Below are 24375 nucleotides of genomic sequence, written 5' to 3'. Positions count from 1 at the left end.
CCTCCACACCTGCTAGGACAAGACAACCACGGGAGCTGCCCCACGTGGTGCAGTGGGGAGGGTCCCCGCAGCCTAGCGCTGCCCCAGCCTGGCCGCTGACCCCACTGAGCTTCCCTGTGGCTCTGAGCAATGACACGTTCTGCCCCTTTCCAGTCCGGCCTTGGGTGCCCAGGCCTCATGTGGTTCACCTCCACCTCTGCCAGGGAAACTTGGAGGAGGAGAAAAGTTTATACAGAGTGTGGTAAGGTGAGAGCAGCGCTCCAAACGCCAGCATCTCCAGAAGAGGAACAGTTCCAGGCAAGAGCCTCTGGCCCAGTGGACCCCAAGCCATCCTCAGGTAGCCAGGAGCAGCCTCAGTGGCAGCCACCAACTCTGGTAGCTGCCTGTGCTGCCCACGGCTGGGGCGGAGGGCGGCCAGAGCCAGGACCGAGGCTCCCTGCCCGCTGCGTGCAGCCACCTACATGGACGCTGTCCTCCCATGGATGAGACCGGCCGTCACTGCAAAGCTGGGACCCCCCATTGAAAGTAGGAAAATAAGGGAACAAGAAACCCAGCCCCATTCTTCACTGACCCCTCCCACTTCACCAAAAACTTTCCCAAGTTTTTGAAAGCTAGCTGATCTGACCTCAGATCTAAAAAATCGGCAGCCACTGAGACTGGGCTCTGAAAAGCCAAAGGCTTGGCAATTACCAGACTGAGAGGGAAGAGGTGAAGGCAGGTTGGAGGTGGGTCCAGGACATCTGAGGGCTGACCCTGGAGGCTCACAAGGCTGCCATGGCTGTGGCTACTATAGGTGAGATGTGGTTGGGGTCATTGGGTAGAGTGCTCAGAGATGGGGCACTCACCGAGGGGAGCCAAGGTGCAAAGAGTGCTCTCCAAATTGTCTTCCATAATTTCGTTTCTTTTTCTTTTTTTTTTTTTTCCTTTTTTTTGAGAAGGAGTCTCACTCTGTTGCCCAGGTTGGAGTGCAGTAGTGTGATCTCGGTTCACCACAACCTCTGCCTTCTGGGTTCAAGAGATCCTCCTGCCTCAGCCTCCCGAGTAGCTGGGACTACAAGCGCACGCCACCACGCCCGGCTAATTTTTGTATTTTTAGTAGAGACAGGGTTTCACTATGTTGGCCAGGCTAGTCTCAAACTCCTGACCTCGTGATCCGCCCACCTCAGCCTCCCAAAGTGCTGGGATTACAGGCGTGAGCCGCTATGCCCAGCCCCATAACTTGTTTCAATGAGCATTTTATTGACTGAATCTGTGGGGGATGACAATAGCAGGCTACTTTTCCCTTGACAGGAGTCTTATTCATCTTGTCAGTGGAGTGAGGTGGGCTGGGGGGAGAAGGGGAATGGGAGGGTCAGTTTATAAATATTAATGTCAGCAAGAGTGTGCTGCTGGCTGGTTGTATCGGGAGCCTGGAGATTTGGGTGGCTGCAGTTGGTAAGTGGCTGCAATCCTGAAAGCAGGATCTAGCTGCTCCCCTAGTCTTATCAGCATATCATCTCTTCAGCATGGATCTCACACATGGCAAGTGGTAATTTCCACTTGTGGTGGCTTTGTCCCTCTTCTGCCACCTCCAGACTCAAGTTCGCACTCTAAGGCTGCGCAGCACCAGCCACTATCATGTCCACATCCAGGGTCAATGCTTCCACCTCCTTGAGCCTAGACCAGCTGAACAGCCCAGAGACTGTCCCGCTGGTGATGTTCACCTTTGGGGTTGTGGGCAACCTGGTGGCCATCATGGTGCTGTGCAATTTGCACAAGGAGCAGAAGATGACCACCTCTTACACGCTGGTATGTGGTCTGGCCGTCACGGACGTGTTGGGCACTTTGCTGGGGAGCCCAGTGACCATCGTCATGAGCGTGAAGGGCCAGTGTCCTGGGGGCCAGCCACAGTGTGAGTACAGCACCTTCATCTTGCTCTTCTTCGGCCTGTCCTGCCTCAGCATCGTCTACGCCCTGAGTGTCCAGTGCTACCTGCCCATCAAACACACCTCTTTCCACAGCTGCTACGTGGACAAGTGGTTGGCAGCTGCATTATAGGATGCCGTCTGTGCATTCAACATGCTCTTCTGAGCACTGCCCAACATGGGCTTCGGTAGTTTGCAGCTGCAGTATTCAGACACCTCGTGCTTCATCAACTGGACAACCAACGTGAGGACGCACGCCACCTACTCCCACTGTACCCAGGTTTCGGCTCCCTCATTCTCGCCATCATCCTTTGCAATATGGTCCAATGTGGTGCACTGCTCTACATGCACTGCCGGTTCATGCGCCGCATCTCATGGGGGCACTGAGCCGTACCACACAGCTGCCACTGCCATCATGGCCTTGGCTACCTCCAGGGGCAACCCCGCTGCCTCCCCAGCCCTGCTGCACCTCAGCAACTTTTGTAGTCGGAGCTTCAGCCGCGTGGCAGGTGCCGAGATTCAGATGGTCTGACTGATTGCGACTCCCTGGTGGGGCTCATCCCACTCGTGGTGAGTGACTGGGGCTGGGGCCCCACCTGGCCCTTTTCCCAAACCCACCTTCCTCCTCCATCCCCCACTCCCCGCTTTCCCTCTGAGTCCCTGGCAGTGAACGTGTCTCCTTCAGGTCAGGGCTGGGATTCCCACAGTGAGCTTCTCAGAACAGGCCCAACTCACTTTGAAGTCCTGACCCTAATGAGATTGTCCAGGTGCTTTTCCTCTATATCTCCAATTTAATTTTCCTGAAAGCCAGGGCAGGGCGAGGGCCAAGGCCAGGGAAGGGCCAGAGCAAGACCTGGTCAGGGTCAGGGCCAAGGCAGATTCAGGGCAGGGGCAGGGCCAGGGCCAAGGCAAGGGGTGGCATGGCTAGGGCTATGACCAAGGCAGGGCCAGGGCAGGGCCAGGGCAGGGCCAGAGCAGGGCCACTTCAAGGTCAAGGCCAAGGCAGGTTCACTGCAGGGGTAGAGCCAAGGCCAAGGCAGGAGTGGGGGCGTGGCTGGGACCAAGGCAGGGGCAGAGCCAGGAAACAGCCAGGGGCAAGACAGGGCCAGGTCAGAGCCAGCGCCAAGGCAGGGCCAGGTCCAAGGCAGGGCCTGGGCCAGGACAGGGCCAGCACAGGTCCAGGACTGGTCCAGGTCCAGGGCCTGGGCCAGGGAAGGGCCAATGCAAGGGCAGGGGCCAGGGCAGGAGAAGGACAAGGTAGCACATGTCAAAGACAGGACCTGGGTGGGGAAAGGGCAGGGTAAGGCCAGGGCAGAGCCAGGACAGGGCCAGGTAACCGTAAGGCAGGGCCAGGGCAGTGCAAGTACAGGTTGAGGGCAAGGCCAGGGCAGTGCAGGGCCAGGTCTGGGGCAGAGGCAAGGCAGGGCAGAGTCGGGGCCAGGGCAGGGACATCATAGCACAGGGCAAAGACAGGGGAGGGCAGGGATAGGGCCAGGGTCAGGTCTGGGTCAGGGCGACAGCAGGGACAGGGTGAATGCCAAGGCCAGGCCCAGAGCAGGGCCAGGGCCAGGGCAGAGGCAGGGCCAGGACATGGCAGGGCCATGGCAAGGCAGGGGAGGGCCAGGGGCAGTGCCAGGGCCAGGACAGGGCCGGAAGCATGGAAGAGGCAGAGCCAGGGCAGTGCCAGGGCCAAGTCAGCGTCAGGGCTATGGCAGGACCAGTGGTGGGGTGAGGGCCATGGCAAGACCAGAGGAAGGGGCAGGGGCATGGCCAAGTCAGGGCCAGGACAAGGCCCTGGCATGGGCAGCATTGGGTGGGGCAGGGCCAGGGTAGTGCAGTGCCCAGTCAGGGCTGGGCCAGGGCAGGACCAGAACCAGGGTAGGGCCAGGGCCAGGGCAGGACTGGAGCAGGGTCATGGCCATGGAAAAACCAGGGGCAGGGCCATAGCCAGGGACATGAAAGGACCAAGGCCAGGGCCAAAAGCAGGGCAGAACCAAGGCCAGGGCTTGGGACAGGGCCAGGTCAGGGACAGGGCCAGGGATATGGCAGGACCAGGGCCAGTGCAGGGCCAGGGCAGAGCAGGGCAAGACTGGGGAAGCTCAGGGCCAAGGCAGGGCCAAGGCAGGGCAGGGCCAGTGTAGAGCAAGGACAGGGTAAGGGGATGGCAGGGGCAGGGCCAGGGCCAGGAAAGGGCAATGTCAGGACCAGGGCAAAGCCTAGGAGGGCCAGGGCCATGGCAGGACCAGCAACAGGGATAGGGCCACGACAGGGCCAGGGCCAGGGCCAGGGTCAGGGCTAGGGCCAGAACGTGTGCCAGGGTAAGGCCCAGGTAATTCAGGGCCAGGACAGGGTCAAGGCCAGGGCTGGGCCAGGGTAAGGCCTTAAGCATGGAAGGGCCAGGGCCAGGGTCAATGCCAGGGCCTGGGCAGGTCCAGGGCAAGGGCAGGGCCAGTGTAGGGCCAGCATTAGGGATATGGCAGGACCCAGGCAAGCACAGCACCAAGGCAGGGCAGGGCCGGTGTAGAGTAAGGACAGGGCCAGGGGATGGCAGGTCAGGGACAGGGAAGGCCAGGGCAAAGGCAGGGCCAGGGCCTGGGCCAGGGAAGGGCCAGTGCAAGGGCAGGGCCAGGGCAGGGTAGGGACAGGGTAGCACAGGGCTGGACCAGGGCAGGATCAGAACCAGGGCAGGGCCAGGGCCAGGGAAGGACCGGAGCAGGGTCATGGCCAGGGAAAAACCAGGGGCAAGGTCAGAGCCAGGGACATGACAGGACCAAGGCCAGGGCCAGGCCAGGGCCAGAAGCAGGGCAGAACCAGGGCCAGGGCAGGACCAGGGCCAGCAGAGGGCCAGGACAGGGCAGGGCTAGGGTAGCTCAGGGCCAAGGCAGGGCAGGGCCAGTGTACAACAAGGACAGGGCCAGGGATGGCAGGACAGGGACAGGGAAGTCTAGGGCCAGAGCCAGGTCCAGGACAAGGACATGGCAGGGCCAGAAACAAGGCAGGGCCAGAAAGGGACCAGAGCAATGACAAGCCCAGAGAAAGGCCAGGACAAGGGCAAGGCCAAGATCAGTGAGGGGCCAGGGCAAGGGCAGGGCCAGGGCAGAACCAGAGCCAGGGCAGGCCAAAGGCAGGGAAAGGCGAGGTAGGGCAGGGCCAAGGCAGGGTGAGGGTAGGGCCAGGGCGAGGTCAGGGCCAGGGCAGGACTAGGATGGTGCAGGGCCAAGGCAGGGCCAGCGCAGGGGAGGGCCAGGGACAAGGCTGGGCCAGTGTGGGGCCAAGGCTTTGTCAGGGTTGGGGCAGGGCCAGGGCCAGGCCAAGACCAACACAGGGCCAGGAGCTGGGCCAGGGCCAAGGTTGGGCCAGGGACAGGGCCAGAGCAAGGGCAGGGCCAGGGAAAAGGCAGAACCAGGGAGGGTACAGAGCAAGGGCAGGGCCAGGGCAGAACCAGCACCAGGATAAGGCAAAGGCAGGGACAGGGCAGGGCAAGGCCGGGTCAAGGGTACAGCCAGAGCCAAGAATATGGTAGGACCAGGGCTGGGCCCAGGCTGGGATGTGCGGGGCAGGGCATAGCCTCTGCAAGGCAGGGCCAGAGGCAGGCCACAGAGAGGGGAGGGCCAACACCAAGGCAGGGTCAGGGTAGTTCCAAGGCTGAGGCAGGGTCAGGGCAGGTCCAGGGTTGAGGCAGTGCTAAAGCCCAGGCAGGGGCATGGCAGTGCCAGGGCAGAGGAGGGCAGGGCAATGGCAGGATCGGGCCATGGCAGCACCCAGTAAACTCCAGGACAGGGCCAGAAGCAGGACCGGGCCAGGGCTGGGCCAGGGCTAATGCACAGCCCAGGGACAGAGCATGACAGGAAGTGCCAGGGCAGGACAGGGCAGGGCCAGAGCCAGGACATGAACAGGGCAGGGCCAGAGACAAGGTCAGGCCAGGGTGGGACCAGGGCCAAGGCAGGGCCAGAGCTGGACTTGGAGGTGTCCTGCCCAGCCTTGATTTGCCCTGCCCAAACCTTGGCCAGGCTATGCCCTGGCCCTACCATGGCGCTGCCCTGTTCTGCCCTGTCCAAGCGCTGACCTGGCCCTGCCATGGCCCAGTTTGCCATTGTCCTGCCCTACACTGCCCTGGCAGTGCTCTGGCTATGCCCTGGCCCTGGCCCCACCCTGGTCCTTCGCTGGTCCTGCCTGGGCCCTAGCCCTGCCTCTTCCCTGGACCTGCCTTGACCCTGCCTCAGCCCTGGAACTACTCTGGCCCTGCGTTGGCATTGGCCCTGCCCTCTCTATGGCCTGGCTCTGACCGTGCCTTGCACTGGCCATAATCTGCTCTGCTCTGCCCTGACTTAGCCCTAGTGCCGGCCCTGCCCTGAGTCCTGCCATATCCCTGGCCCTGGACCTGCCCTGGACCTGTCCCTGACCCAGACCCTGGAGCTGCAGTTGTGTCTGGAATTGGTGGGTTCTTGATCTCACTGACTTCAAGAATGAAGCCACGGACCCTCGCGGTGAGTGTTACAGCTCCGTCTGCAGTTTCTTCCTTCTGATGTTCGGATGTGTTTGGAGTTTCTTCCTTCTGGTGGGTTCGTAGTCTCACTGGCTCAGGAGTGAAGCTGCGGACCTTTGCAGTGAGTGTTACAGCTCTTAAGGCAGCGCGTCTGGAGTTGTTCGTTCCTTCTGGTGGGCTCGTGGTCTCGCTGGGTTCAGGAGTGAAGCTGCAGATCTTCGCGGTGAGTGTTACAGCTCATAAAAGCAGCGTGGACCCAAAGAGTGAGCAGTAGCAAGATTTATTGCAAAGAGCGAAAGAACAAAGCTTCCACAGCGTGGAAGGGGACCCGAGCGGGTTGCCAATGCTGGCTCGGGCAGCCTGCTTTTATTCTCTTATCTGGCCCCACCCACATCCTGCTGATTGGTAGAGCCGAGTGGCCTGTTTTGACAGGGCGCTGATAGGTGCGTTTACAATCCCTGAGCTAGATACAAAGGTTCTCCATGTCCCCATCAGATTAGTTAGATACAGAGTTTCCGACACACAGGTTCTCCAAGGCCCCACCAGAGCAGCTAGATACAGAGTATCGATTGGTGCACTCACAAACCTTGAGCTAAACACAGGGTGCTGATTGGTATGTTTACAAACCTGGAGATAGATACAGAGTGCCGATTGCTGTATTTACAATCCCTGAGCTAGACATAAAGACTCTCCACATCCTCACCAGACTCAGGAGCCCAGCTGGCTTCACCTAGTGGATCCCGCACTGGGGCTGCAGGTGGAGCTGCCTGCCAGTCCCTTGCTGTGTGCTCGCACTCCTCAGCCCATGGGTGGTCGATGGGACTGGGCACCATGGAGCAGGGGGCGGTGCTCGTCGGGGAGGCTCGGGCTGCACAGGAACCCATGGAGGCGGGGGAAGGCTCAGGCATGGCAGGCTGCAGTCCCGAGGCCTGCCCCGCAGGAAGGCAGCTAAGGCCCGGCGAGAAATCGAGCGCAGCGCCGGTGGGCTGGCACTGCTGGGGGACCCAGTACACCCTCCGCAGCCGCTGGCCCGGGTGCTAAGTCCCTCATTGCCCAGGGCTGGCAGGGCCGGCTGGCTGCTCCAAGTGCAGGGCCCGCCAAGCTCACGCCCACCCGGAACTCCAGCTGGCCCGCAAGCGCCGCATGCAACCTGGTTCCTGCTTACGCCTCTCCCTCCACACCTCCCTGCAAGCTGAGGGAGTGGGCTCCAGCCTTGGCCAGCCCAGAAAGGGGCTCCCACAGTGCAGCGGTGGGCTGAAGGGCTCCTCAAGTGCCACCAAAATGGTAGCCCAGGCAGAGGAGGCGCTGAGAGCGAGCGAGGGCTGTGAGGGCTGCCAGCACGCTGTCACCTCTCACAGTGGCCCTGCAGCTGCCCTGGCCATGGCCCTTCCCTGTTTCAGGCCTTACCAGGGACCTATCCTGGTCCTGACCCTGCCCTGGCCTGGTCCTGGCCCTGGCCCTGCCCCTGCCAAAAAGACCAGGGCTAAGGCAGAGCCAGAGTAGGTCTGGATAAAGGCAGGGTGTGGGCAAATCAGGGCCAGGACATGTCCAAGTCCAGGCAAGGGTCAGGGCTGGGCAAGGCCGAGGCCAGGGCAGGTCAGGGCCAGGGTGAGTCCTTAGCAGGGCCAAGGTCCAGGCCAAAGACAGGCAGAGGCAGGGGCAGTGTCAGGCCTGAATAAGGGCAGAGCCAGGGCCAGGGATATGGCAGGACTGGGGCAGGGCTGGCCAGGGCAGGGCAAGAGCAGAGCAGGGTAGGATCAGAGCCAGACCATAGAGAGGGCAGGGCCAAAGCCAAGGCAGAGCCAGCTTAGTGCCAGGTCTAAGGCAGTTTCAGGGCAGGTCCAGGGTGGGGCCAGGGCCAGGGCATGGCCAGGGCATGGCCAAGGCAGGGTAGGGCGGTGCAGTGGCAGGACCGGACTATGTCATGGCTCGGTCTGTGCCAGGGCAGGGCAGAATAGGGCAAGGCCACAGCAGGGCCAGGGCAGAGCCAATGCCATGGCAGGGCCAGGTCAATTCAGGGCCAGGACACTTCCGAGTCCAGTTCAGGACCAAGGCAGGTCCAGGGCAGGGTCAAAGACAGGGTAGGGCAATGGGAGGGCCAAGGCAGGGCAGGGTCAGGGTCAGGGTCAGGGCCTGGATAAGGACAGGGCTAGGGCCAGGGATATGGCAGGAACAGGCACACGGCCAAAGCATGGCCAGGGTAGGGGCTAGGGCCAAGGGAGTGTCAGGACAGGGCCAGAGCTGAGGCAGGGCCAAGGCAGGACCAGTACAGGGCCAGGGCTGGGGTAGACCCAGGGCACGGCCAGGACAGGACAGGATAATGGCAGAAACAGGCCTTGGCAGGGACAGACTGGGGCCCGGACAAGGCAGAACAGGGCATGGACAGGCCAAGGCAGGGCCGGGGCAAATTGGAGCCCGGACATGTCTAAGTTCAGGTCAGGGCCATGGCCAGGGACATGGCAGAACCAGTTGCAGCCAGGGCCGTGGAAGGACCAGGAACAGGAGCAAGTCAAGTGCCGGACCAGGGCCAGGATTATTTCACTTAACATAATGTCCTCCAGGTTCATCCATGTTGCTGCAAATAACAGAATTTAATTCTATTTATGGCGGAGTAGTATCCCATTATGCATATGTACCACATTTTCTTTATCCATGCATTCATTCACTGGTGGATACTTAGGTTGACTCCATATCTTGGCTATCATGAATAGTACCATGCTCCTGGTTATGGGGATAATTAATATTGTTAGAATGTCCATACTACCCAAAGTGATCTATAGATTCAGTGCCATCCCTATCAAAATACCAATGACATTCTTCACAAAAATAGAAAAACAATTTAAAGATTCATATGGAACAACAAAAGACCTCAAATAATCAAAGCACTGTTGAGCAAAAAAAAAAAAATAATAATAAAGCCAGCAGCATCAAACTACCTGACATCAAATTATACTTCAAAGCTATGATAGCCAAAATAGCATGGTACTGGCATAAAGAGAGATACATCAACCAGTGGAACAGAATAGAGAACACAGAAATAAGTCCATGAACTTACAGCCAACTGACATTTGACAAAGGTACCAAGAACACACAGAATGGAGAAAAGATAGTCTCTTTAATAAATGGTGCCGAGAAAACTGTATATTCACATGCAGAAGAGTGAGGCTAGACCATTATCTCTCAGCCTGTACAGAAATCAACTCAAAATGAATTAATTACTTAAATGTAAAACCCCAAAAGATAAAACCACTAGAAGACAACTTAAGGGAAATGCTTCGTGGCTGGTCTGGGCAGAGATTTTTAAGATAAGACCTCAAAAGCATGGTGACAAAAGCAAAAATAAACAAATGGGATTACACCAAACCAAAAAGTTTCTGCACAGCAAAGGAAATAATCAACTTAGATAATGGAAGAAAATATTTAGGAACTATGGATCTGACAAGGGATTAATATCCATGATATATAAGAAATTCAAATGACTCAATAGCAAAAAGAAATCTGATTAAAGATGGATAAAACATCTGAATAGACATTTCTCAAAAGAATGCATACAAACGGTCAACAGGTATATGAAAAAATGCTTAACATCACGAATCATCAGGGAAGTGCAAAGCAAAACCACACTGAGATATCATTTCACACCTGTTAGAATGACTGTCATCAAAAAGACAATAAAAATGCTTGCATGAATGTGGAGAAAGGGGAGCTCTTATACACCCTGGCTAAGAATGTAAATTGGTGCTTTGACCATTTTTCTAATGTTGGGTTCATTTTTTCTTACTGAGTTTTTAAAAGCTCTATATATTAAGGGTATTAAACTCTGTCATATATTGCTGATACTTTTCTTGGTGTTATTTGTTTTTATTTTATTATTATTATTATTTGAGACAGAGTCTTACTCTGTCACCCAGGCTGGAGTTCAGTGGCAAGATCTTGGCTCATTGCAACCTCTGCTTTCCAGGTTCAAGCGATTCTCCTGCCTCAGCCTCTCGAGAAGCTGGGATTACAGGCGCCTGCCACCATGCCCAGCTAATTTTTGTATTTTTAGTAGAGGTGGAGTTTCTCCATGTTGGCCAGGTTGGTTTCAAACTCGTGACCTCAGGTGATACGCCCGCCTCAGCCTCCCAAAGTGCTGGGATTACAGGTGTGATCCACCATGCCCATTTTTAATTTTATTTGAAGTTTTTATCTTTAAATATACAGGTGTAAACTGTTTATGTAGCCATAATTTACCAGTCTTATCCTTCATGGTATCTTCCACTGCTTTTATGTTTAAAAAGTTCTTTACCTCAAAAATGTTTTTATCATTATTTTATGAGTTAATTTCTAATATTAAATGCTTTGATTCATCTTGAATTTGTTTTGTTTTGGCAAACAAACTGGCAAACAAATTGCCTCAACTCTAACAACCAAATGCCTACCCCATCACATATTCAACACATACTTACGGCTTATTAGTTGACTTTCCTTTTTGTCCTTTTGGTGAATTTGTGTGTTCTGTCTTGGGTTAATACCATACTGTTTAATTACCATAACTTTATAACTTATTTTAAGATATAGGAAAGTACAACTTTCTTCTTTTTATTTTCAGAAGCATTTTTTCTATTCTTTATGATTCTTCTTCTTTTTTTTTTTTTTTTGGACGGAGTCTAGCTCTGTCGCCAGGCTGGAGTGCAGTGGCACGATCTCGGCTCACTGCAATCTCTGCCTCCCGGGTTCAAGAGATTCTCCTGCCTCAGCCTTTTGAGTAGCTGGGATTATAGGCACGTGCCGCCCACCCAGCTAATTTTTGTATTTTTAGTAGAGATGGGGTTTCACCATGTTGGCCAGGATGGTCTTGATCTCCTGACCTTGTGACCCGCCTACCTGGGTCTCCCAAAGTGCTGGGATTACAGGTATGAGCCACCACGCCCGGCCCTTTATGATTCTTCTTACCTGAATATTATTTCTTAAAAACATCTTAGAAAAATATTTAAAAATTAAAGCATGTTAAGATCATACTATTTGTAAATATTGACAAAAATTTTTTAAAAAACAAACTGACCATAAAAAATCATACTAACAAAAGAGAAAATAAAGTATATGGACAGAGACACAGGTAGGTGAGTAGAGATGGTTATAAAAATTCTTTTCTGATTGCTTTTGTTTTATCAGTGAAGTAGGAGGCAAGGTCATCAGCTGATGGGGATAGTGAAGAAAGTGTTAGAGGTTTGAGAAGACGGGGAGGGTACTAAGTAGCTATATGGAGCTTGAGAATGAACGGACTAGGGAACGTAGTATGATTGCTAGGAAGTGTCAAGGGCCCTCTTGAGAATAGAAATGATGAATTTTAAGTGAGACTAATTGTCATGCTTGTACATTCTCTGTGTTCAGTTGGGCAGGTGCAGACATTGAGTGGGAAGAAAGTTGATCTTAACCCAAGAAATACAGCACAGTGAGGGAGGGTAAAGGGAGTTGATGACTATAAGCGAAAAAGTGATTATCATGTTTATCCATGGAATTTTGACTGAATAAAGAGGAAAGAGAAGACACAAAGGAGGTAATCAATAAACAGATAATTTGGTCCTTTATGATCAATTGTACAATGTCCTCATGGTTAAAATTGTTGTCCTCCAGGCAAAGGGGTGCTCGAAGTTATTATCTGTCTGTTTATCCAGTAAGCACTTATTGAACACTGGCTGAGAGCTATGTCCAGAGAGGATATTTGGCTTCTTCCCTAGAAACATTTAAAATACCAGGGAGATACATTAGATTCAAAGCAAGAGGGGTCTTAAGTGATTACTGAGAAAATGATTTTATTTTGTTGTCAATAAAATTTTCAAGTTGGTTGAAAGATGTATATCTAGTTGAAAAGTACATATCTATATCAATCAAAATGGGTTAAGGCAACAAAAAAAGAATTGATTGATGGATGTAATTGAAAATCTTCTTAGCATGATATGACTAATGCTTATTGAGGGCTTATTGTTAGCCAGGCTGTGTTCTAAGTGCATTACATTTATTATCTTGTTAAATCCTAGTAGCAGAGCCAGAATTTGATCTCAGGCAGCAGTCTGCTTCCAGAGACTGCACTCTTAACCACTATGTTTTACTGCCTCTTCAAGAGGCAAAGCTGGATCCAGGGATTCAAGCATTATTATCAAGACTCAGCCTTTCACTGTCACTCTGTTTACTTCTGTGCTGAACTAGTTCACATACAGGTTAGGTTTTCTTCATTCGTGGTAGCTGCAGACTCACACCATCCTTAGATTTAGCATTTTCAGTAGAAAGTTATTTTCTGTTCCTAAAAGTACTAGCCTACTATTACATAAGTCTGTATTTAATGGCATAGAATAGAGTTACACTATTACAAAGTTAAAAAAAACTTTACAAAAACCGTAGTATGGGCTGAGCCATAAGCAAACAAACATACAAATACATTATAATTGGAAGGATATAAATAAAATATTAACAGTAGTTATTTCTGGATATTATGATTTGGAGGACCTTTTTTCTTTTTTCTTCTCAGTATTTTCATTGTTTCAACGTTGAGGATATATTACCTATATAATAAAAATGTTAACTGGAAACAAAAAAATCAGTACAAAAAAATAAGTATATCTCCCTATATTCTCCATAGCTAGATATTCTTCCATTCATTCCATTTTATACCATTAACGTCTGTATTTTAGGAAACTGATGACAATTGTTGTCACCCCCAATTCAGTGTCATTTTTATCTGCTTCCATTCAGTGAAGGATAATCAGAGGAGAGGGTGCATTACTATACCAGTCCTACTATATTATTGTGCAAGTGAACAGGCTTAGTATCATCTCTGCCTTTACAAATAATCCACTCTGAATATATTTTGAAATGAAATGTTACTTCTTCCTTGGAAGCCCCAACATGCGTAACAGTTAGTTAGTGATCCGTCAAGGAAGGAGAAGGGGATAAACAGACCAAAGGAGGAGTCCCAACATGACTGTGTAGTCCAAATTCCAAGTGCCAGGTTGAGTTGGAACTTGTTTTGTCCCTGCCCCTAAAGAAGTCACAGTTGCATTAAAGGCAAGATGGCAAGATTGGGTGAGACAAGATAGTGTGCTTTAAATAATGCAGAATGGGAGATGGGGGTGCTAAACAGTACTGACCCAAGGGAAGATTCTGAGATGAGTAAACCTGATCCTGACTCTTCCCCATTAATGCTTCTTTGCATTCACTTCCCCCTTCCTCAGCCTGCAACATCTGTGGGAACATGGAAAATGCAACCTACTTGAGACTTTCCTTATTATAAAATAGGGATAATAATAATAGTGCCTACTTTATTGGTTTATTGAGAGGATTAAATGATGTAATGCAGCTAAATGCTTAGCTCAGTTCCTAGTGCAGAGTAAATGCTCAATAAATGGTGTCTACTATTATTATTGGCAATAATAGAAGTCACCCACATGGAGAACAACAAAGGGTTTAGAATCTTACAAAGTTCTTAAAATCAACCAGGTCCCTGGTTTTCTAGATTTGGCTCCTTTCTACAGGCAGTATCTGGAATTCCCTTAAGCTTTTACCCTCTGATTTTATCCAAGAATGAAGCATAACTAAAATCTTCTCTCATTCTCACTCTCGAACTCTTTCCTAAATGTAGCAGATTCATGCACATCCTCTGATTCAGATGCAAGCTTCACACCTCACAGAACTTGCAAACCATGTGACTCCACTTCACTGTCTTTTGCCTCATAGGAGTCACCCTCTTTGGGACATTTTCTCACATTTTGTAAAGCTGTTCTCGGGAACAGATTTGAAGCTTCAACGCTGAAATAAAACTGAATAACAAGGCTTGATGAGGCCCAAAGACTGAAGGAGAATAAAATTTCCTTGTTTTATAATTTCAAATTCAAGGTCTTAAACGAAGGGTATTAGAGTAGGAAGGAAGATTCAAGAGAATGTTGATGCAAAAGAGGAATGGACTCAGAAAAAGAAAAGAAAGAGAAAGTAATGTGTTCTGTGGCTATCATTCTATTTCAGCCCAGTTCTCCAGCCTTCGTCTTAGTTCTGTGGACTACCCTGCAACGTTCCTTTCCTGTGTAAGCTATCCCAAATTTCTTTTTTTTCCTTCTAGCAACCCTTCCTGATTCATAAATAAAGTGTGATGACAGTTGAGAATGAGAAGCAAAGTAAATAAGATACAAAAGTAGAGAAGATGAAGAAAGTAGCTGGATCTTATGACTGTCTCAAATGTGGAAGGGTTCCAGTCCTGGTATGTGCATATCCTTAAAAATAAGCCCCACCCCACTTCTGTCACCTTTTTATTAAAATGGCGCCTATTCCTTGCAATTGAGGGAGCAACTCTTTTTGTTTGTTGTATTAGTCAGGCCTCTTTCAATTGCAAGTACTGACAGAAAGAGAGCAAATCACTGGAGCAAAAAAGTCCAGGGTCCATGCTTTCAGCATGGCTAGATTCAGAGGTTCAAAGGATATTATGAGCAATCTGATTCTTCATCCTTCAGTTTCGCTTTCCTCTTAGTTGGCTTCATTGTGAGAATTTCTCATCTGGATGGCAGAGATGACCACCAGAAGCGTCAGGCTTATTTTAGATTAATTCATCATCTCAGAAAAAGAAGAGTTTCTTTTTTCTAATAGTTTCGACAAATGTCATGTGGTTTATTCTCACTAGAAAGATTTGAGTTACTTTCAGTCCTTGAAATATAACAGAAATTGACGATATCAGGCTTGGTCATATGCCTGTCTTTGAACTATGTTCAACCCACATGAACTACATGGGAAAAAAGAGGGAAAACTGTTTGTCCAAGGATGATAAAGATTACTAGTTGTCCTCCATAACTGTTCTTTAGTTCTTCCCTGATAATGAAATCTCACAGTGTTAGCCAGGCATACAGCCATCCAAAATCTAGACTGCATTTTGAAGCATCTCTTGAAGCTACAAAGCCAAATAATAAAATGCTGGCCAATTGAACATGAGTGGAAATAATGGAGGCAACTTCCAATAAATGTCCTTAAAGAGATATGGCATGTCTTTATGTATTTATTAATGGCCAGAATGTGAACATCATGGCTGGAGATGACTATGTGGTGAACTTTAGAATGGAGGAAACAGATGGTAGAGTAACAAGATAGAGGGAACCTGGGTCCCAAACACTGTGGAGCCCTGAACCACCTTCATCTGGACTTTCATGTGGTAGAAAAATAAACGTATACCTTACTTAAGTGAGTGTTAGTTGACAAATCACACAAGAAAACATAATCCTGACTGATATTCCCAAAGCAGAATCATGGTGCTACTGTAAACAGATGAAGGTATGCTCATTGTCTCATTCTCTTCAAAATTCTATCCAAATATTAGCCATTACTCTGGTTGGAAATTTGAAGAGGAAAATCTGCCTGGCTCTGATATTTGTGGGTTCCCAGGGATTTGGGAGTTTATGAATTCAAAGATTAAAAGTTATTTAAAAACTGAGCCTGGAACATAATTGTGAGAAATCACTAGACTCATGTTTTATTTTCTCAGGGAAAAAGTACTCATCATAGCAGGTTCCTCTGCAATAGCAAGTTCCTCCACAATAGCAGGTTCATGATATGAAGAATTGTTCAAAGCATATATAAAAGCTCTTTTCAGACCAGGCACAAAGGAGGTTTTAGGTGTACACATAATTTTTTTTTGAGGAGAGATGAGCCTGTGTTTGCACTTGGAAGGCCAAACCCTACCCCGTGTGGCCATTTTTCCACTTCAGTTGCTGAACAACTACATTTCCTAAAGGAGCTCTCACACAGACTCACTGGTATACAGCCGCCAGCATGAGCTACGTGAAAGAGACCACTGCCAACGAATGACTCAAACAAGAAGCCAGGGTGCACTGTGGCTACTTCCTAAACGCAGTAGCATCTGTGAGAGCTGAGCCTGGGGCTGCTTCCCCTCACTTCCAAAGGATAGGAGGGGCTGGGGGACTGGATGAAAAGTTCTCTTTGGTCACGACCAGGGTGTGCTGGCACTATAAAGACCAATGTCCCTCAGCACAGTAAACACAAACCTTTTGATGCCTGCTCATGTGTTCCTGAGCTTCTGTTTCCCCTGGAGATTCCTTCCTACCTTGGGCACGAGATCTCCCTCTCAGTCACAGAGTACTGATCTTTAGCCTGGACTGTTGCAGTAGCCACTTCCATCCTTGCCCCACTGTGGCCTGTTTCCTACTTAGCAGCCTGCCAGGTTCTGTTATAATGTGGGTCCTGCACAATACTCTTGGATGGTGAACAAACCAGAGTATTTCTCAGTCCTTCAGGGCCATATTTGCTCTGGAGACCTCTTTGGCTTTACCTTCTAGTGCCTTTGTTCTCCCCTCATACCCACCCTACTCCAGCTCCACTGGCCTCCTCCTGTTTCATATTTGAGCCAACCACCTCTGTCTTGCCTCAGGGCCTTTGCACCTGCTGTGCCCACAGCCTGAGACACTCTTGTTGGTTCTGCACATGATTTGCTCCTTCATTCAGGTCTTGGCTTAAATGTCACTCTTCATGGAGGGAGTCACTGAACCCACCCCATCTAAACTGTCCTCCACACACATTTGTCACCTCCTGTCTCTCAAATAATTCTTGCTTGATTTGCTTCTTATAGCATATTATCTTTTTACTGTTCCTTGTTTATCCTCTCCCCCTAATTGACTGCAATTGCCATGACTCCTGAGTTGAAGTAGGTCACAGAGAGAAAGGGTGGCTTTCTGATTGGAGCCATAGGTGCCAGCTCTGTCGCATCCTTGCTATGTGTCCTTGGGCAAGTTACGTGGCTTCTCTGAGCCTCAGTCTTTTCATCTGTAAGTCTAGATAGTGCATCTCTTTTAAGACTGGATCAAGATTAGTCTTGATGCATTTCAAGTCTCTGTCATGAAGTAAGGACTCTGTAGATGTCGGAAACTCTTCTTATCCCTTTCTTGGGTAGGTAGTGGTGAAAGTCCATCTAACTGAGGCTTGACATCTAATAAAATGCTCACTCCCAGTGATGGGCTTCCCTTGCAGCCCATTGGCCTGCCTGGGTCATACAAAGTGCTTGATATACATATCATTGGATGAACAATGGGACTGTTTAAAATAAAGACCCATGGATCTGCCCCATGTGAGCCTCCCCATACAACTTTTCTTTGAGAGACACATGAGTTTGTAAGATCAAAAAACAGGATCTTCAAGATGAAAACATTTTAGAATTGATTATCATGGCTACGCTGCTGACATCATTGTTTTTCTGAGAAAATTCCCTTTTTCTTTTTCCTTGAAGTTGGCAAAGCAGGAATGGCCTTTCCTTGCCTGATCATGAAAATCCCATGTTGTCACTGTGGAATGACCAGTGTAAGCAGAACATGTCACAAAGGAGAATACAAATGTATCCTGCCACTTAGGAAAAGCCACAAGAATGCTTTAACATAATTTTCCTAAGCCCCTTTTCCATGCTTTTAAAGCAAACATTAGCAAGTTCATATTGTATACATATTTTATATAATAACTATACATATAATTATCTGTACAACAAGCATTAAGAATTCCTCCCTTGCTGGTTGTTGGTGATGAAAGCTGGCTCAAATATGTAGTCTACTAGCCGTAGTGGGCACTCTCACTACACAGGTGGGCTCTGTGAGGATCTTGGTTTCTGCTCTCAAGGACTTTACGGTTTAAGCCAGCAATGTCGCAAGGCATGAGAAACCCTTTAAAACACTATCATACCATCAAAATAGTCTAAGCTCTATACTTTGGGTGCTCTGAGGTGGAGAAGTAATGGTTTGGACTTGTCCTCAGAAGCAGTTCTTCTGACTGCAGCAGCTAAGCAGCCTTCCGTGGCTTGACTCCTGCTCCCTTATGTCTTGGAGTGTACAAGGGATTCCCAGGCCAGTGCAAATGCATCTGGAAGCTTGAAATTTGCCTTGAAATGAGAGACATCCTCTGTTTGGCTTCCCAGTAATGCCCAGTAATAGTCAAAACCAAAGAGTTAGCAGAAGCCATTGAAATTTATGGTTGTTGATGTCAATATTTAATCGAAGACCCCATGCCAAGCACAGGCAAATCCTTAAGGATTTCTCTTAACCTGAATCGTTCACGCATCTTGGTTCTTAAGCGACATCAAGGTTTGCTGTAATGTACACTAGGATCCAGGCAAGCATGAGTGTAAAGCCCAATTATTCCATGAACTGGGTATGTGGCCCTGGGTGAGTTTCTTCGTGTCTCCCTTTCATCTGTAAAGTAGGAATATTGAAAGTGGTATAGTCATTACAGGGATTAACTGAGAGGCTGTCTGTTACCTGACACGTGGAAGTTGCTCAATCAACATGAGTTCCCATTCCCCCTTGGCCCTGTGGCACTGAGACAAATGCAGTTCATCAACCCTGTGCCCATTAGGACAAAGTTCAACTGCAAGTAATTAAGAATCTGCTAATGGTGGTGTCTTCGTCTGTTTGTTTTGCTCTAAAGGAATACCTGAGGCTGGGTAATTTATAAACAATGAAGGTTTATTTGTTTCACAACTCTGCTGGCTGGAAGATTGGACATCTGGGGAAAGGCTCAGGCTGCTTCCACTCATGGTGGAAGGTAAAGGGGGAGCTGGTGTGTGTAGTGATCATGTGCGAGAGAGAAAGCAAGAGAGTGAGGGAGGATGCCAGGCTTTTCTGAACAACCAGCTCTTGCGGAAACTAATAGAGTGAGAACTCACTCATTACCTTGGTGCCAGCACCAAGACATTCATGAGGGATCCATCATGACCCAAACTCCTCCTATTAGGCCCCACCTCCCACACTGGGGAATAAATTTCAACATGAGATTTGGAGGAGGTCAAACTATAGCAGGTGGCTTAATCCAAGAGTTGATCTCACACACGATGTAAGCCAGGGATAGGCAGCCAATGACTGGTGTAGAAGCTCCACAGTATCAAGGACCCAGGCTCCTTCTGTTTTCTTACTCCATCATCCTTGACATGTTACAGCTCGTCACATGTCATGCTTCTTGCTGCTGTACTTCTTGCATTGCACTGCACATTCCAGCTAGAAACAAGACGGGATAAAACAACAAAGGGATAAAATCTGTCAGCCACCTATGTCCCTTTAGAAAAGAATTTTCCACAGTTACACCCGAGATTCTCAGGTGATTCACACACATTAAAGTGTGAGAAGCACTGGTGGACATAATTCCTATCCACATTCCACTGGCCAGATCCCTGCTGTATAGCCTTGCTTATCTGTAAGAGAGGCTAGGAAATGTAGTATGGCTGTGTACGCAAAAAAGAAAATGAAACCAGGTTTGGGAAGCCCACAGCATTGCCCTCCTTAGTCACATTGCACCTGCTTTTTGCTATAAAAGCCTTGAAATGACCTTTGGTCAGAAGCAACTCAAAGCTGAGCAGGCTGAGAGGCAGCCTGATGGGATAAGCTCTTTAAGACAGTGAACCACTAGAAAAAGATTTCTCTTCTGGGCAGGCAAGATTTCTCTTCTTCTCTTATTTCCTCCAAGAGATTCACTTTCTTGACATGGCTCAGGCTAACTTTCAAAGGACAGCTGTTTCTCAAGTCCAGTGGACACTTGGCAGCCCTCACCTTCCTTGACCTTCTTTGCATCTCCATGCCGAGACCCCCTAATGACTGATTTCCATGAACTCAGCCTCTGCTTCTTCCTGCTGATCCCTCTGGTTCCTTTTTCATCGTTCTTTTTTTATAGCTCCTCCTCTTTCCCATAACATTGAGACTAAGGATGTAACAGGAAGCCCATGGACTGACGGTGGCTGGCAGCTGGCCCTTGCAGCGTTTAAAAGAAATGGAAGGTTTCACAATTAAAACAGAATTTGCATCAGCTGTTGAAAAAAATTAGAACATCTGGAAGCACTGGCCCACAGTCCTGCAAGGTGACAATTGGCTGAAACTGAGTTGCGATTTTTCCTTGTGGTCAGAGAACATGTCTATCAATTTGCCATATTCCTGTCTGCCAACCTCACACCATCATACCCTCTGCTGCACCCCTGTGACATTTGAGTTTATGTCTCCTATCAGAAACTCAAATCTTCCAAAGCTCCTTCCTTGATCCTTGTCCTTCTCATTTGAGGTATACTCTCTGAGTGATGCCACTTAAATGGGGGGGTTTGGAGATGTGAGAGCACCGACAACCGAATCCTGCTGAGTCCTGGTACCTCCCCAGTTAGGTTATGCAGCCACTTCATAGAAGCATGAATTGCCTTCTTTTTGTACCCTTAACATTTACAGTTCCCAAAAGGAATGTCCGACTGGATCATTTTTACCTCCATCCAATGAACATGCCTGTTGCCTGAAGTTTCATCAAAGTAGTTTCAAGCCTGTGACCTCTCCCTAGCTCAGGCTGTTCATCAGAAGGCAAGCTTGATCTTACTTCAAAGCCCTTTGAGCAATACCTTGTAAGAGGAATCCAGTCTCGGCCATTTTCTTTACATGAGCCTGTGAGCAGGGCGGGCATTTCCATTTTGCTGAAAGACTCTTCCAGCTGGTTATGCACATCCCTCATCCACACTAGGATTTGGGCCAGAGCTTGTGCATCCATTTCATGGTTACTTTTACAGGGAAGAGTAGAGAATCTTGCAGTCCCATTCCATTTGCTGTGGAATTGTTAAACTAGCAGTTTGCAAAGATAAAACATCCAAACCATCTTTTGCCGCAGCCCTAATCTCTGATCTGGGACCCTCAATGAAGGTGTTGAAGGGCTTACAGCCACACATTTACACAACCACAAAACACACCTCAACATGTTTCCCTTCCAAAAATGGTGTAGTGGATGTATAAGGCGGGAAATCTGTCCAGTTCACACGAGAACAGAAGGCTTTGCCCAGCAATGGTTCTGTTTTAACGAGAGCAAAAGGGTGAGTTCATGGTTCTTTGGCTCTTATGGCTTAGGAACTGACACTAAATCTGGGGCTACAGAGGGAGCCAATCAATTTTACATTCTTCAATTCATTTGACAACAACCGATCTGCATACTTTAAACCTAAAGGCTCTCCACTAGCAGGTAGTCCAATGCGGTGAACTCAACACCAGCAGAAATGTTGTAATCTAAAAGAGACAGTCAATTAAACTTACTACATTTGAATCTTTGATTCCTGCCAATATGCAATTAAATTCAAAATGAGTTCTGAAAAAACTAGCAGGCCTTCTAAAGTGACCTTTGGAAAAACTAATTACTTGGGGAAAGCACTATAAAAGCTTTTTTCCAAGGGTAAATGGGCTCTCTGCAAAAGAAATAATTTTCAGACACTACCCCCATGGACTGCCTCAGTAACTCAAATCCTTAACTGCTGACCAGCTTTCTTTTCTCTCTGAGAACCCCAGGACCAAGAGCCAGTGGTTGGGGGAGTTTTCCTCTCAATGTCCCCTGCAGTCCCAAATGCCACATGTCCAAAACATACCTCAGCATCTTTGATTTGGTCCCAACAATCTGCTTCTTTTTATGCCCTGCCTTCACTGACAGTACCACCATCCACTCAGAGTTGAAGTCAGAAACCTCAAGGTCATTCTTGACTCCTCTATTCTCATACGTAATCCATCACCACGTCCTTCGGATGTCATTCCCTAAATCCCCCTGTAATCACCATTCTCCCCATCCTGCCACCACTGCCTTAATTCTGGCCTCATCATTTCTCAGCTGAGCAGCCTCTGAGATGGTCTCCCTGCCTCCTCTGATGCTATCCCTGAAATGTGCCCAGAAAGACTGCCTCTAAAATTCAAATCTGATCTGTCGCTCAATGGCTAAAGTCTTCTGCTTGATTTAGCCCAGGGCTATATCTCCACTGCCCTTGAATGCTTGGATCTAGACTCTGAGTTATTTGTGGTTGCCAGAATGGGTCATATTGGCTCAGACCTCTATGTGTTTGCACTTGCAGTTCCTGTAGTATCCTTCCTACACTTATTCACCTTGATTGTGAAGTTTATGCTCCTCATTGGGAGGTTGTGCCCACCTTCACTCCCGCTTAGTCTGGCTGGGAGGCCTTTCATATGCTCCCACCACCTTCTTTTCACCCACCTTCTCATAGCATTTGACGTGTGGTAGCAAAACTGCTTTTCAACATTCACACTCCATGATGTTTGGGGCCAAATCTTATTTGTCTCTTGATTCCTAACATCCGGCATTGTGCTTGGAGCATGGTAGGCTTCCATAGATGTTAATTGAATGAATGGATGGATGAATGAGATTTTCTTTGGCCATAATTTTCTCAATCTACATTTAACTTGAATGAGTCAAGAAGAGAAGGAATGGCTACCACCAGGGGGCAAGGTCAAGATAAGATTAGGGGCTGCCTAGGGTTATTTACCACTTGTCCCTAAGGCAGAGACGACAAGATTCTGTCCTGGGAGTAGGTTAGGTGATGATGGTGAGCATGATGTGGAGATGGTAATGTGGATAGGGATAATGATGAAGATGATGATGATGATGACAATGGCAATAATGGTGCTGGTGATGATGATTGTTATGGTGGTGATGATGATGATAATGACGATAGTGACAATAGTGCTAGTGATGATGATGATGACAACGATGGTGATGATGACAATGGCTATTTATCAAGCACCTGTGTTTCAAGCACTGTACTTCATATCCTTGTCCCCATCTTGTATATGAGGTACATAAGTCTCAGAAAGTTTAGATCATTTGCCCAAAGTCACACAACTGGTAAGTGGTAAAGTCTGGATTTAAGACCAAACTTGACACAAAACTGGTATTCAGTTCATCTTCTTGCATTGTGCTGATTATTGGAAACTTCTTCATTCATTCAATATTTGTTGAATACTGGTTATTTGCCAGATATATTGCAGGCACTGAGGATATAGTGGTGAACAAAACAGATGATCATCCTTGCCCTCCTGAAACTGACATCCTGGAGAGAGAAGACAAAAGATGAAAAAACAAGTAAGTAAAATATATAGTATTTCCTGTGGTTAAAAGTACTATGGAGAAAAATTAAGAAGAGCAATAGGGAATGCATGGGGTAGATGGAGGTGGGGCTGCAGGATTAAACAGGATGTCCAGGAAAGGCTTCCTTGGGAAGGTAACACTTTAGCAAAGACCTGAATGTGGTGAGGGAGTGACCCACGCAGATTTTGGGCAGAAAGAACAGCAAGTACAAAGCCCTGGGGTGAGTGAGGTTGTACCAGTGTGGCTAAAACTGGGCTGCTGGAGAGAGGAGGAGTAGGAAATGAGGCCAGATGAAGAGGGAGGTGCAGGTCTTTTAGAGCCCTGAAGGCCATTGTCATGGTCAGAACAAATTGATGGCTGACCCCTCAGGGACGAGAAGAGACTGATGACCATCCTGAAGCCCCTATCAGCTGTGAGCACCTCTATATACTGTAAATGGCCCTATGGAATGGGGAGAGGGTTATTCTCAGAACATTTTTCATGCTTGATCAGAAGTTGGATCTAAAGTAGGGTTTCTCATCCTCAGCCCTATAGACATTTGACTAGATAATTCTTTGTTTGTGGGGCCAGGGGCTGTCCTGTGCATTGCAGAATGTTTAGCGGCATCCCTGGCCTCTGCCCACTAGATGCCAGTAGCATCTCTTTTCCCAGTTGTGACAATCAAATATGTCTCCAGACCTTGCCAAATGTCCCCTACTGAGAATCACTGGTCTAAAGAAAGGCAGACTCAAGCTCCTCGTGCTGGGATCCAATCTCCTGTCCCTACACTTACCACCTCCCCATCACCCATCAACCCCTCCCCTTACTCACATTCACTTCTCAGAGAAGGGAACCTGGGGTTGTCTACTAAAGACCAGGCAAACATCAATTCTAGCTTCATTAGCCATTAACACATCTACACACCAAGCAGACAGTCAGGGAGCTACTACCTATTCCGACATGACCCCCAGTCACTTGTGCTACCCTGAAACCCATGTGAGAGCCGCATAATAGTCCTAGGCCTTGGGATGGATGGTTTGGTGATGGTCACCGTTGTTCTCTTTCACCAGTAGCTAGAAGACTTATTGGGGTTCTTGACATCACTATAGGATCCTCCCT

At 48.7% G+C, this 24375-nt stretch overlaps 1 pseudogene; it reads left to right on the top strand.

Annotated features, from left to right (window-relative positions):
• Positions 1-1617: 1617 nt before the first annotated feature.
• LOC129019159 (prostaglandin E2 receptor EP4 subtype-like) lies at positions 1618-23263 on the top strand (annotated as a pseudogene).
• Positions 23264-24375: the final 1112 nt, after the last annotated feature.

Source organism: Pongo pygmaeus, chromosome 17 (genome assembly GCF_028885625.2).
Source record: "Pongo pygmaeus isolate AG05252 chromosome 17, NHGRI_mPonPyg2-v2.0_pri, whole genome shotgun sequence".
Lineage (NCBI taxonomy): Eukaryota > Metazoa > Chordata > Mammalia > Primates > Hominidae > Pongo > Pongo pygmaeus.
This window is presented reverse-complemented; position numbering and strand designations above follow the sequence as displayed.